Source organism: Miscanthus floridulus, unplaced genomic scaffold, assembly GCF_019320115.1.
Source record: "Miscanthus floridulus cultivar M001 unplaced genomic scaffold, ASM1932011v1 os_1882_1_2, whole genome shotgun sequence".
NCBI lineage: Eukaryota > Viridiplantae > Streptophyta > Magnoliopsida > Poales > Poaceae > Miscanthus > Miscanthus floridulus.
Genome location: NW_027097966.1, coordinates 31871 through 45290, shown reverse-complemented (window position 1 = coordinate 45290; position 13420 = coordinate 31871). Strand labels below are relative to the sequence as shown.

General features: G+C 38.4%; 1 non-coding gene across 1 annotated transcript; it reads right to left on the bottom strand.

The window, feature by feature from the left end:
- Positions 1 to 12720: 12720 nt before the first annotated feature.
- LOC136534388 (small nucleolar RNA R71) lies at positions 12721 to 12823 on the bottom strand. The gene has a single exon (XR_010778707.1). It is a non-coding gene; the product is annotated as a small nucleolar RNA R71 (small nucleolar RNA).
- Positions 12824 to 13420: the final 597 nt, after the last annotated feature.

The following is a 13420-nucleotide window of genomic DNA, read 5'->3' as shown; positions in this document are numbered from 1 at the left end:
CATGTCCTTCTGAGGAAGTTTTCCCTAAGATAGAGCCATCAAAGGAATGGTTGTTGGAAGTAAAACGTTCTTCCAAAGCAATTTGAATTCTTTCAGCTTCCACAACCATGCCTTGTTCATTGAAGGGAACAAACATAGAAGCCCTACACAACCCCATAGTCAGGACTAGTATCATGTCAGAATTCCTTGCAAAAACCTCTTGGGTAACATGCCACTAGTCCCATCAAATAAACTTTTCAAAAGTCCCTCGAGACTCATTTTTGAGTGTTTGGGATCGTCAGGAACGTGCTGATTAAAATTAATGAAACTGAGGTACACCTAGACTTCCACATCTATACCATCCTTGATTCTGATCTTCTTATAGGCCACCCCTTCAAAATACTTTTTCAAGAAAAACCATCCCATGGAAGCCTTAGTGAGGAGTTTGGGAAAGCTACTTCCGCTGCTCACTTAGATATCCCAAAGGCGGAGCATCATCCCAACAATGACCCATTCGAGGAGGTGAAATTCGTAAGCCAAGTCCCTGGCCATAAAAATGTTGTCCACGATAATAATCAAGGCTCAACATTGTTTACACATGATATGTCTGTTGAGAATGAAAACTTATGTGCCATGGACATTTTTCTTAGTACTCCGTGGTCCTACGAGGAACACAACCACCTATCACTCCTCATTTACAAACTTTTTGGAAGGATGGTTGTGGATACATATGTTTATCACAAATATTGCAAATCACATAGTTGCACTATGTAACACCCTAAAATTTGCATTCTTTTAAAATAGTTAAATTTGATATATTTATGCAATTATGTGTGCATTCAAATATAGGAAAATAATAATTTTTGTGAAATTAAAATCAATCACAAGGATAGATACATGTTGATGCACTCATGCTGCATTTCCTTTATTGTGTTGAGTGGTTTTGATCCAAAAGTCAAAAGGATTCAAAAATCACTTGAAAATGAATCTAGAAAACTGATTTCGAAAAAAAGCAAATTCTTTTCCCTCCCCCTCTCCCTTCCCCTTTCTAATCTGAGCCACCCATCGCTTGATCAACGGCCATGGATGGCCGATGCCCCTTCACATGGCAGAATTGCTTAAGAGCCCCTCAGTTTTATTCTTTTTACACCCGCGGTCCTCAGCTAGATGAAAATCCGGATTTAATTAAATTCAAAAATAGTTCATTCTATTTACAGAAATGCCACTGCATTGTTTTGCTTATAAAATCATCGTTTTAGCTCCGAATCGACCCGTTCAAATTATGTTAGGTTTGTAATTAAGTTCTCTACATGTTAATACCACTGTCAAACATGTTTGCAACATTTAAATTTTGAGGTTAGATTTAATTAAATAAATTGCTATAGGAAACCCCATTTAATTCATAACTTTCGTGCTTTAGCTCTGTTTTCGTTAACATCGCGTCTATGTGATCGTAGAGAGACATAGATTCTTTTTAAGAACCTTCTTATCTTATTTTTATGCCTTGGTGTACTATTCTAATCCCATAATTGTTTGCTTTGCATGAATGCCTTTGGAATGCTTGTATGTTGCTTTGTTGGTCGAGTTCAGACGGTGAGGAGAACGTTGGAGACAAAGAGTTCTTTGATGACTAGCAGGAGCAGCCCAAGTTTATTGAGCAAGGCAAGTACAGCATGGGATCTACCTTGATGTCCCATTCACCATTTATTAATTTCTCATTTGCATGTGTCTAATTTGGATACCCATAAGGACATCGTAGTGATTGAGTATCCTGTTTCCTTGTCTCCTATGGGTTATATGCATATGGGTAGTTTGCTAGCGCTCAATGTAACTGTACATGATCTACATAATGACTAATGGTTCTATGGAATGAAAAGGTAAAAATTTGCTTTTAAACAACTAAATTATAGGGCGAAGGAGCAAATGACTTTTGATCATGATGCTCTTGGCCCTCCATAAGGACTTATCTATCGGCAAAAGCTAGGACTGACAGTGCAACCATGAGGGTCACATGGTTCTGACTTTAGCTCAGTAATAGGATATTTTCTAGCTTGTTAGAGGTTACCTTCATGGCGCAAAAGGGGCTTGCCACGTTGGGTATAGGGCTACCTCTATTCCTATGTGTATAGCCGCAATGGAGATGTGCCATAGGAAAGGGGGGTTCCTACATCTGCCTGCCGAGGAAACCTAGCAGCCCTAACTTGTTAGAGAAACCTATGAAATGGCTTCATAGTGTACCCCGCCCGCTCACCTTGGCATTGTTATGGGAGTAATTAACCCGGGCATATGGGAATCACGACTCATGGCGAATGTGCACAACCTCTGTAGAGTGTTACAAACTATTATAACAGTCGTGCTCATGGTCACGAGCGGCCTGGAAAGCTCACAGAATAAATGGTTACTTATTGTTGTTCATTTATGATGTTCTACGATGATAATATGATTCAATTGAATCTAATATCTGATCATGTTGGTTTAATTGGAGCTTAAGCATAACTTGATAATAGTTGATGATAAAATCTTGAATTACTAAAAGTGCTAACCGCAGTAAACTAGAGTCACCCTTTTTGAGCTTTCATAACCCCATGTTATCTTGTTAAGTATGGGAAGTACTTATGCTTGTTTACTTTAAATATTGGATAAAAATCCCGGATGGGTAACAGATGTCAACAGATATGAGGAGTTTCCAGAGGACTTTAGGCTTGTGGTCAACCAGTTGACCGTCCCTGTGTTGGAGCTATCACGAGAGAGCTACCTTTTTATTTTCCACTGTGTTGTGTAAGACTATGTGATGGTATTAATCGTGATGTAAGATACACCGTGATGATACTTTTTGTAATTTGTCAACTTATGTGTGTGACTAATCCCTAGGCACACATGAGATTTATGCATTCAATTTTATCCTTACAATTGGGTGCGACACACTATGGTACTAACCTTGTAGATTAAATAAAGATGCTAAATGTTTGGTGTGGAGGTGGGAACTACACCACCATCGATGGCTGCAAGATGAAATTCCCAAGGTCAAACTTATGACCATAAAAAAAGCACTATCAGGAGATACCCTAGATTATCATAAAAAAATCAACTTTTCTTATTAATAAAAGAAAGAGCATGTTTTCAAGTTAGTATGCACCTTTGGGTATTCTTTGTTACTAACCCTTTCAGGTTAAGAACAAAAAGAATGAGGGTACATAATGCTAGAACACATGGGAGCCGCATCAACCATATGACTTTTGGTGATGGAACACACTCAAAGAGGAGGCCCTGGATCTACACACTTGACTTTTACACAAAACTCCAAGTGTGGGGGAGGATGGTGAGAGTCCTAAAGTTCCATATACACCAATGATCATCTTGCTTAAAAAAGAGAAATGATGATGTTAGCTCTACTTTGCTATAGAAAAAAAGGAGAATACAAAAAAAATCTATTATAAAAAATGAATAATGATAGCTCTATCTTACTGAAAAAAGATAGAAAATATTTATATATATATATAATAAGCTAAAAAAGACAAAGAAAGAGAGAAGGAGGATTCTCCTATAAACCTTTGCTCACCTAAACCATATGTGATGAAGCCACCGCCACAGCAACATCAAAGAATCCATTCACATATGTGGATGATAAGTACACTCAGGTATGCAAAGGTAAATAAATGATTCACTAACTCATTTTACTCGTACTTGTCTCCATGAGATCATACAAATTCATGCCTCTCTTGTTTATGTAATATGCTCTGGTTTGGGTGTACTCGTATATGGTATATCCATAGCCTTTTTTTTAAATTAAGCATGGTGCTTAGGTCAAAATAGCCTTCTTTAATCAAACTTTGACATGGCGTTGAAATTTGATTAATGAACTTTGAGTATTATTTTCATAAACAATAGAAGTAATCTACTATGAAGATAAATCAAGGCTATGATTATTTTTGCAAACTTTACCTTAGCCTTGTTTATGCTAAATGATAAAAAGTTGGGTGAACCCATAAAATAAAATAATAATAATAATAATAGTAATAATAAATAACAAAATAAAAGTAATAATAATTATAATAAAGTTAGGCTCCCCAGTATCCCAACTGGTAGAGTCCTTGTCTGTTCCTTTTGTTTTTCTTTGTTAAATAAAAAGCAGGTACAACAATAAGTGTGGGGGCTATCTCTCAAGCATGACAAACACACATTTGAGATCTCCCACCAACACGTTGCACAAACATCGTTTGATCCAACATGCAGAAGGACAGGACAAATGGCTCAAGGGAGTATTGGCTGAACTTTTGGTTTAGTCAAACCACCTCTAACGTAACTCCTTTGTCTTCAATGACGGTTTGTGCAACACTATCCTCAACTCCCTCCAACTTTGATTTTGAACAAACATAAATCTTGATCACTAAAATCAAACTCAATTCATCTTTATTGTCTCCTCCTGATGAACAATGCCCCTATGCACCACACTTCATCTAATTTTTTTGAAAAGTGACATGTTCATAACATGTTTAAGATAGAAGCTTGCATAAAGTTTGTTCCATATACATACACTTATGCTTGTGGGAAAATATTCTAATAGGACATTCATGTTGACTAAGTTATTGTGAAGTGTGATATAGTTCTGACTTAGAAATCCTACCATTTCTATTCAAAGTACTTGGAGAATTTATTTTAATAAAAATATAAAACCATAGTATCATATACTCCTCATTTGGTGAGCAATTCCTACCAAAGCCAAATTCGACATCTTGTAGAGTTTCAAGCCTTGCACATATGCTGCTTGTTATTGTGTTGAGTTTGGTCAAGTCTTGTTGACCCCTGTTGAGAGATTTATCATGCTCCCAAGATCAAGATCATGTACACTCTACATACATACGCTGCTCCTACATGGGAGTATGCAAAAACATGCTTCCACCAAGATCCACTAAAAACTCTACTCCTACACTAGGAGTAGACAAAATGTTTATTAGGCAAATACTCCATGTTCTAAGAAGATAAAGATCTCTCTCTAAATTTGTGGTTTAGAAGAAGAGACATGGGCAATGCAAAAAATATATATTTGGACACATGAAGGTCCAATGTACAAAAAGAAAAAAATGATGAGCACTTGAAGGCTCATGTATTGAAAAAAGAGGGGGAAGGAAGAAAGATAGCCATGTTTCAAAATAATAAGTTATAGTGAGAGATCATATCTACAAAAGGAGTATAGTTTTAGTTTACCTTTTTCCACACACATGCACATCTTGATCTAAGAGTATGGCACTTCTCTCCTTGGATCCTCAATTTGACTTTACAACATATGCAATACAAGTATGCTATATTGTTTATCCCTACCTAAAGCCCCACATAAACCCTTTTAGAGATAGGAGAAAACAAAAGAAGGCAAAACATTACTATGCCTTGGTAAGGATTTAGACACCATTGAGTGATTTGAGAGTGCCTTTTGAGGAGTATAAAGTGAACTATGCTTTTCTTGAGAAAAACTTTCAAAACTCCAAGTTACTAAGATGTGAAATTGGGAAGATGATTTTGTTTCAAGAACTGTTCTGCTTTCCAACAACGCAAGGAAACATGTTAGCTAACACCACATATCCCACTTGTGTAAGGAATGTGTTGGAATAACTCTTAAGTAAGCCATATATCTTAGGATGTTATGCTCATGATTACCTTTAAGACTAAGCTTTGCTTGAGGATGAGCAAAGGGCTAAGTGTGGGAGAGCTTGTTGGTGGTCCTTTACCCCAATTTCTAACCTTCAACTTTCATATAAAATATGCTTAAATAAACACCAAACTTAGACATAGGGCTTTAGAACTAACAATTTCCACAAGTTTTGGTGTTTGACCAATTGCAGGAGGGCATATCAGAATAGTGTAAGAAATGTACCTAAAGTGGACAAGAAATACAACAAAACAAACACTAACACAAATACATGGAAAATACACCAAGAAGGTGCTTTTCGATGAAGCATAAAGCAGACATGCGCAAAGAATAAATGGAAAGGCCCATCAACTCAAGTCATCTTGGTGAAAGACCACCCAAGGAGCAGCCCACATCCACTTAGCAGTCCACCACGCGAAGGCGGCGGCAAGAGGCTTCAGTCAAGGGTTGGCCGACCCCTGGGGTCGGCCACCCCCACCTAGCGTCGCTTGGTGCCTCCTTTGTCTAGCAGTGGCATGGAGGCATGAATAGGCGGTGCACACCGAGATTCATCTAAATATATCTCTCCAAACCGCCCTATGGGTTCTATAAAAGGAGGGGTAGAACTCCCATTCTAAACACCAAACAAGGCAAAGAGCTTCTTCACTTTTGAGCAACACTCCAAGAGCTTAGGACCTAGATAGCTAGTAGAGTAGTAAGGGAGAGATGTGAGGGAGAGCTTGGGGAAGCACCAGGCTTGTCGGTGTCTCCCCAACTTGTACCTCAATGAGCATCTTTACTTCAATGGGTTCTCCCGCTAAGTGAGTGTTCATGGTTCTTTTGGTTAAAAAGTCTTTGATTAGTTAAGCTATACTTTAACTTGTTTGCGGTTTCATCATCCATCCTTATGGTGGTTGCTCTAGTAGAAGGGCCCTGATAGAGATGGATAACCCTTGCATGCACGCTAGAGTAATAGCCGATAGCGTAGACATTGTGTCCTAGCTAGAAGCTATCTTCATTTACCTTAAGGGGTAGGCGGCAGGTGGTGACAACCCTATCCATCCCTCATATTCTCCCACATCTAGGTTCGACGTAGGCTATATGTTAGCCTCGCTTGCCAGACTAGGTGTGATCCGGTGCCCGAAGTGAGCAAGTAATAGTAGAGTTTATCTATCCATGGACCCTATAATCATAGGAATCCATCTTTACCTCTACTGGCTCTACCCTTGTGTTGTCCTTAGACGAATTAGCTAGAAGAGTATCTCCGTTCCTTGTGGAAAATATGATACCCTAAATACTTTTAGGTGAAGTGCTACAACAGTACTTCCGTGCGCTTGCAGAATATTTCTGTTCACGTTAAGAAATACAAACAAGAACCAAGTCCAACATATCAAAAGGTGTTGAGCTAGTTCCAGTTGTGTGTGAATTTGCCGATGTGTTCCCAAAAGAGTTAACTGGAATGCCCCCAAAGAGAGACATAGAGCTCCTAATCCATTTAGAACCTGGAACTGCGCCTGTGTCAAAACCTCCATATAAGATGGCACCACCTGAGTTTGAAGAGATGAAGAAAAAGCTAACAAGTATGTTGGAGAAGGGTTACATTAGACCTAGTTCTTTTCCATGGGGATGTCTTGCTTTATTTGTGGACAAGAAGGACCACAACCTAAGGATGGTAGTAGATTATTGATGACTCAATGCAAGAACCATTAAGAATAAGTATCCGCTCCCGAGGATTCATATTTTGTTTGATCAACTTAATGGAGCCAAATTCTTCTCTAAGATCGATTTGAGATTGGGGTATCATCAAATTTGAATCCGAGAAGGGGATATACCAAAAACTACATTTTCTATGTGGTATGGTTCTTACGAGTATACAGTCATGTCCTTTGGATTGACTAATGCTCCAGCATACTTCATGTATCTCATGAATTCAATCTTCTTTGAAGAGTTGGATGTGTTTGTGATTATCTTAATTGATGATATCTTGGTATAATCAAAGATTGAATGAGATCACATGAAACACTTGAGAATTGTGTTGTAGAAGCTAAGAGATCATAAGTTATATGCCAAGTTTAGCAAGTGTGAGTTTTGGCTCACCGAGGTTTCCTTTTTGGGACATATTTTATCTCATAATGGAATCTCAATGGACCCAGCAAGATCAAGGATGTAGTGGAATGGGTTACTCCCTCTAAGGTGAAGGAAGTTCGAGGCTTTCTTGGATTGATGGGTTATTACCATCGATTTGTGCCAGACTTCTCCAAAATTGCAAAGCCATTGACTGAGCTCACTAAGAAGGATGAGTTTTATGTTTGGACAGAGGCAAGGGAAGAAGCTTTCCAAGCTTTAAAGAAAAAGCTAGTTACAAACACCTATGCTAGTCCAACCCGACCTCACTAAGCGCTTTGAAGTTTATTGTGATGCATCCAATGTTGGATTGGGTTGTGTACTTATGCAAGATAGACATGTCATAGCTTATGCCTCTAGACAATTGAAGAATTCTGAGGTGAACTATCCTACTCATGATCTTGAGTTAGCCGCAGTAGTTCATGCCTTGAAGATTTGGAGACACTATTTGTTTGGTCAGCCATGCATTATTTTCACTGACCATAAGAGCTTGAGGTATTTCTTCACACAATCAGAGCCCAATATGAGGCAAAGAAGGTGGTTGGATTTAATTAAGGATTATGATTTGAACATCCAATACCACCTAGGAAAGGTGAATGTAGTAGCTGATGCCTTGAGTAGAAATGCCAGTTGTAGTTGCACCTTGGTAGAGAGAAATATGGATTCGTTATGTCAGGATATGCAAAGGTTGAATGTATCCTAGATAGCTGAAGGTTCCTTGTCTATGTTGCAAGTGACTTCTCACTTGTTACAGTACATTAAAGCAGGGCAACACTTAGATGAAGATCTTGTTACCATCAAAGAGAGGATAAAGGATCCAAAATATAAAAGTTTCCATTTGAATCACTCGAATATTTTATGGTTTGGGAAAAGACTGGTAGTACCTTACCAAGAGAATCTAAAGAAGCAAATCCTAAATGAGGCCCATGAATCACTATTTTCTATCCACCCTGGAAGCAACAAGATGTTTAGGGATGTGAGGAAAAGATTCTAGTGGAAAGATCTAAAATAGGATATTGCAAGGTTTGTTGCGGAATGTGATGTTTGATGTAGAGTAAAGGCCGAACATCTTAAGTCAACCGGAACTCTCCAACCATTACCTATACCAGCTTGAAAATGGGAAGATATCACCATGTATTTCATAATGGGTTTACCAAAGACTTCTAGTGGGTATGATTCCATTTGGTTAATTGTTGACTGACTTACAAAGTCTGCACACTTTTTACCAGTCAAGGTCACTTATCTAGTTCCCAAGTATGCAGAAATATATCTTGCTCAGATCATTTGTTTGCATGGAATTCCCAAGACAATAGTTTTGGATAGAGGTCCACAATTCACGTTAGACTTTTGGGATGAGTTGCACAAGGCAATGGGAACAACGTTGTTGCTCAGCACCGCTTATCACCCACAGACTAGAGGTCAAACCAAAAGAGTTAATCAGATTTTGGAAGATATGTTGAGAGCTTGTGCTCTAATATATAGTTCTAGTTGAGACACTTGTTTGCCATTTGCCCAATTTTCCTACAATAATAGTTATCAAGCTAGTATCAATATGAGTCCATACGAGGCCCTATGTGGCAGAGATTGTATGACTCCACTCAATTGGTCCGAAGTTGGAGAAAGAAGATTGTATGGCAATAAGAAGGTCAATGAGACCAAAGAGAAAGTTAAGCAAGTGAAGATTGGTTTGGAAGCCGCACAAGATAGGTATAAGGCTTATGTCGATGACCACAGAAGGAATGTGGAGTATAAGATTGGAGAATATGTATATTTGAAGGTTACACCATTCAAGGGTACCTAAAGGTTTCAAGAGAAAGGAAAAAATGCTCCAAGGTATGTTGGTCCATTTTGGAGTGAAGGTTGCTTATGCACTAGCCTTGCCTGATTCAATTTTAGGAGTGTACAATGTCTTCCATGTATTTCAACTAAAGAGATGTTTAAGAGCACCTGAAGAAGAGGTCAATTTACAAGATATTGAAATCAATAAGAATTTGAGCTACAAGGAGCATCCAATTACTATCCTTGATTTTTTGAAGAGGATGACTAGAACAAAAACCATCAAGATGGTGAAGGTGCAATGGAGCAGTCACTCGATTGAAGAAACAACTTGGAAGGTTGAGGACAAGATGAGAATGGAATACCCTTACCTTTTTGAGCCAAGGTACTAGTTTAGGATAATTTTTAGTTTGAGTTGGGTTTTGAGTTCTTAGTGTTGGTAGAAGGGAATTAAAACCTATTTTCCTTGAATTTTCTCCCTTGATTGCATAAAACCTACTTTTGAAGAATCTTGGGGCATGATTATTCTTAGGGGGGAGAGTTGTCATGACTTGGTCTTGACACCCTTGTAAGCATCAGCATCATAAGCATCTCTGCATTTGAAATCTAAAAACTAGAAACTAAACTACACTAAATTCTACATTAAGACTACTCACTGTTGACTTGATAGATGGTCTGCCAACACCACTAGACCATCCACCAATTGACTTGATAGAGTTCAATCCCTATTAGTCAGTAAACTGACACCACCGAACAGTCCATCATCATGATGGAGCATTCAATAGAATCATCCCATGTAGAAATGTGAAGTGTAACTTTGAGAGTTCACCTGGCCCCACCCAAGTGCACACCTGTCCAGCTCATGAGATGGCCAAGGTAGAGCACCCACTAGCTCACTCACTCATTCTTGCACTCCCACTATCTCTCTAGTTCATCTCTCTCTGTCTACACTCTCTCACATTCAAGCAAGGAGAGGAGAAGGAAAGGAGGATAAATGTTGACGGTAGTTAACAAACATTATAAACCATCAATATAACATGCATAAGGGCATAAATATAATCACCAATGAAGGTCTAGGGGTTTAAACTAACAAATTCCATAAGTTTTGGTAAATTTGTATTTTCAGTAGGGTTTATCCAGAAAACCACCAAGGTGGACCAACATGTTAGATTTAATTGCGCTTATCCATAGCGAAACAGACACCAGAAGGTTCTAGAAGACTCGAGAGGACTCCACACCGAAGCAGAGGGATAGATGCCGCTAGCCCCACCTTTAGGCCGGCCAGTCCCTAGGGCCCACCTGTTAGCCCCTCGTTGTTATGTCAGTTTTCCACTGCCTCCTAGGTTGCATCTATGTCGTCCTTTAAGTCAGTTTGATCCAAGGGCTCACATTGGATGCTCTAGCCTATATATACCAGCCTCTACCACCCCCTTGAGAAATATTGCATAAGTCATTTGAGAAGACAGAAACCCTACCCATCCTCAGAGCTCCAGCATATTCTAAGGCATAGCTAGTTAGACTAGGTCTAGTGGGAGGCAAGTAGGCTTCGCTTGGATCCCCAATCGTGTCAAGAGCGTGGTTTGGTATAATCTTTGTACCCCTCTCTTTTGTACCTCCATTATTTTTATATGCTAGTTACAATTGTTATGACAATATTAGTATTCATCTTATTCATGTTCTTCGTTATAATGTTCAATGTCTACTTTGATTATATACTTAGTATAGCTAGTTTATCATTATGTTTATGCATAATTTCGTATAGTGCTCACTCTAAAGTACACGGGGTGGGTGGTCGACATTGTGTAAGCGTGGTGCTTATACATTGTTTACTTGCGGATACACCCTATATTCTAGGTCATGTGGTAGATCTCGGATGTGACACTCCCATTGAGTCCTTTATAGTAGACTCCCTGAATATAGGTGCAAGTAGGGTCCGGTTATGAAGGAAGAACAAGCTCTGTTCTTAATCTTCCTTAGTAATATCCCTTATGTGTAGATATAAAGATAACCTTAGCCATGACTACTAGGTGTAATTGCACTAATCAATGTATGCTTTGACTTGTAATTAAGAATGACTTAGGAATTATTCCTCTAATATTCTACCTGACCATGCTAATGCCATAGAAAGGAGTACTTTGAGTGATTTATCATTATTGATGATCAATACTTATCATATATATATCTTATCCTATGACTTACCTCTGTTATGAGTAGAATATTGGTTATGGTTTACTTCTCTATCAATAGTATAAGTTATCAATACATGTCCATGCTAGACCTTCCCTGTGGTAAAAATATAAATAATGATATCTGGAATACTCCTGAGAGAAGTGCTACAATGGTATAATTATATGTGCGCTTGTATATTCCTTTCATATATATATATATATTCATATCTATTCTTCCTAGTCACATAAATTAAAAAAGAACTACTTAGTATTATTCTAGTAGTAATGCTATGTAGTACCAACAAGCATCTATGGTATCATCACTAGGGACGATAACCTAGTAAAGTAATGTTAGGAGATATAGGTTTATAATAGGTGGCTACTAAATAAGTAACAAGTTAATAAATACCAGCAAGCATTTCTGGCGCCGTTGCTAAGGAAGGTAGCTAGGCAAAGGAAGTATTGATAAACTTATAACTTACCTCTACTCAAACAAGCTTACCCTTGTTTTGTCTACTTGTGTTTCTTATGCAAGGTAATGTATGATCGGTTTTGACCTTTTGACAAACTACATTGAAGACCTAGAAGCATTAATCATGAGGACTAAGGCTAAACTCAAGAAAGTTTTAGCTTTAGAGTAGGAAGACAACCAGATAAGGCAAAGCTTAACACCTGAATTTGAAGCTATGGCTAACAGGACTCTTCGTGAATTCTCTACTCCAACTATGACCAACGTCCGTACTGGACCAATAGTCAATGTTGGAGACAATAGATTCGAGCTCAAGCCAGCCCCCATCAACATGGTGCAAGCAAGCCAGTTTTATGGAAAGGCACATGAAGATGTGAGTGCACATCTCCAACACTTCCTAGAGATCTGTAGCACTTTCACCATCAAAGGAGTGACCCATGATGCCATACTACTTCGGCTATTTTCACTCTTGTGGAAGTCAAAGCAATGGTTCTACGCCAACACAGATAGAAATACTACATGGGATAACTGCTCCACTGCCTTCCTAGTAAAGTTCTTTTCCATAGACAAGACCAATGCTCTACGTCAGAGAATTTCTAGCTTTTAGCAACAACATGATGAATCTATCCCTAAGGCATGGGAACACTTTAAAGATTACATTATAGAATGTCCTCATCATGTGATGGAGAATTGGCTACACATGCAGACTTTCTACCATAGGTTGACTAACAGTACCCATGAGACTATGGATGTTGCTGCTGGAGGTATATTCCTATCACTCACCATACTAGTTGCAATAGCTCTTGTGGAGAAGATGGCTATAACACCCTAGGTGTTAGCCTTGCATAACTTGACTTGCATAGCATGAGCATGATCATCAAGCATTCATATATAAGCATTTACACTTGAAACATTTGATTGAAACATAAGCAACATTTCTTAGTATTTCATGTTTCCATGTGTATATACATATGATCATGAGTGTATATAGGTAATTGGTTGATATGAGTCACAAAAACATGTTAGCAACACTTAGGTTAGCAAATGGAACATTATTCATGAATGTCACCTTTCATGATCAAGCACTTAAGTAATGTTACATGTGTTGACCTGGATAGCCCTATGTGTGACTAATACATGAAATGATTGTGTGACCTTGTCAATAGCACAAACATGTTTAGAGTATCATTATGAACAACTTTGATATTCATGGTTAGGGGTAAATAGGTCATTAGGTCAGAGTTCAAGTACAAGTCATCATTTGAATGTAACCTGTTTGAC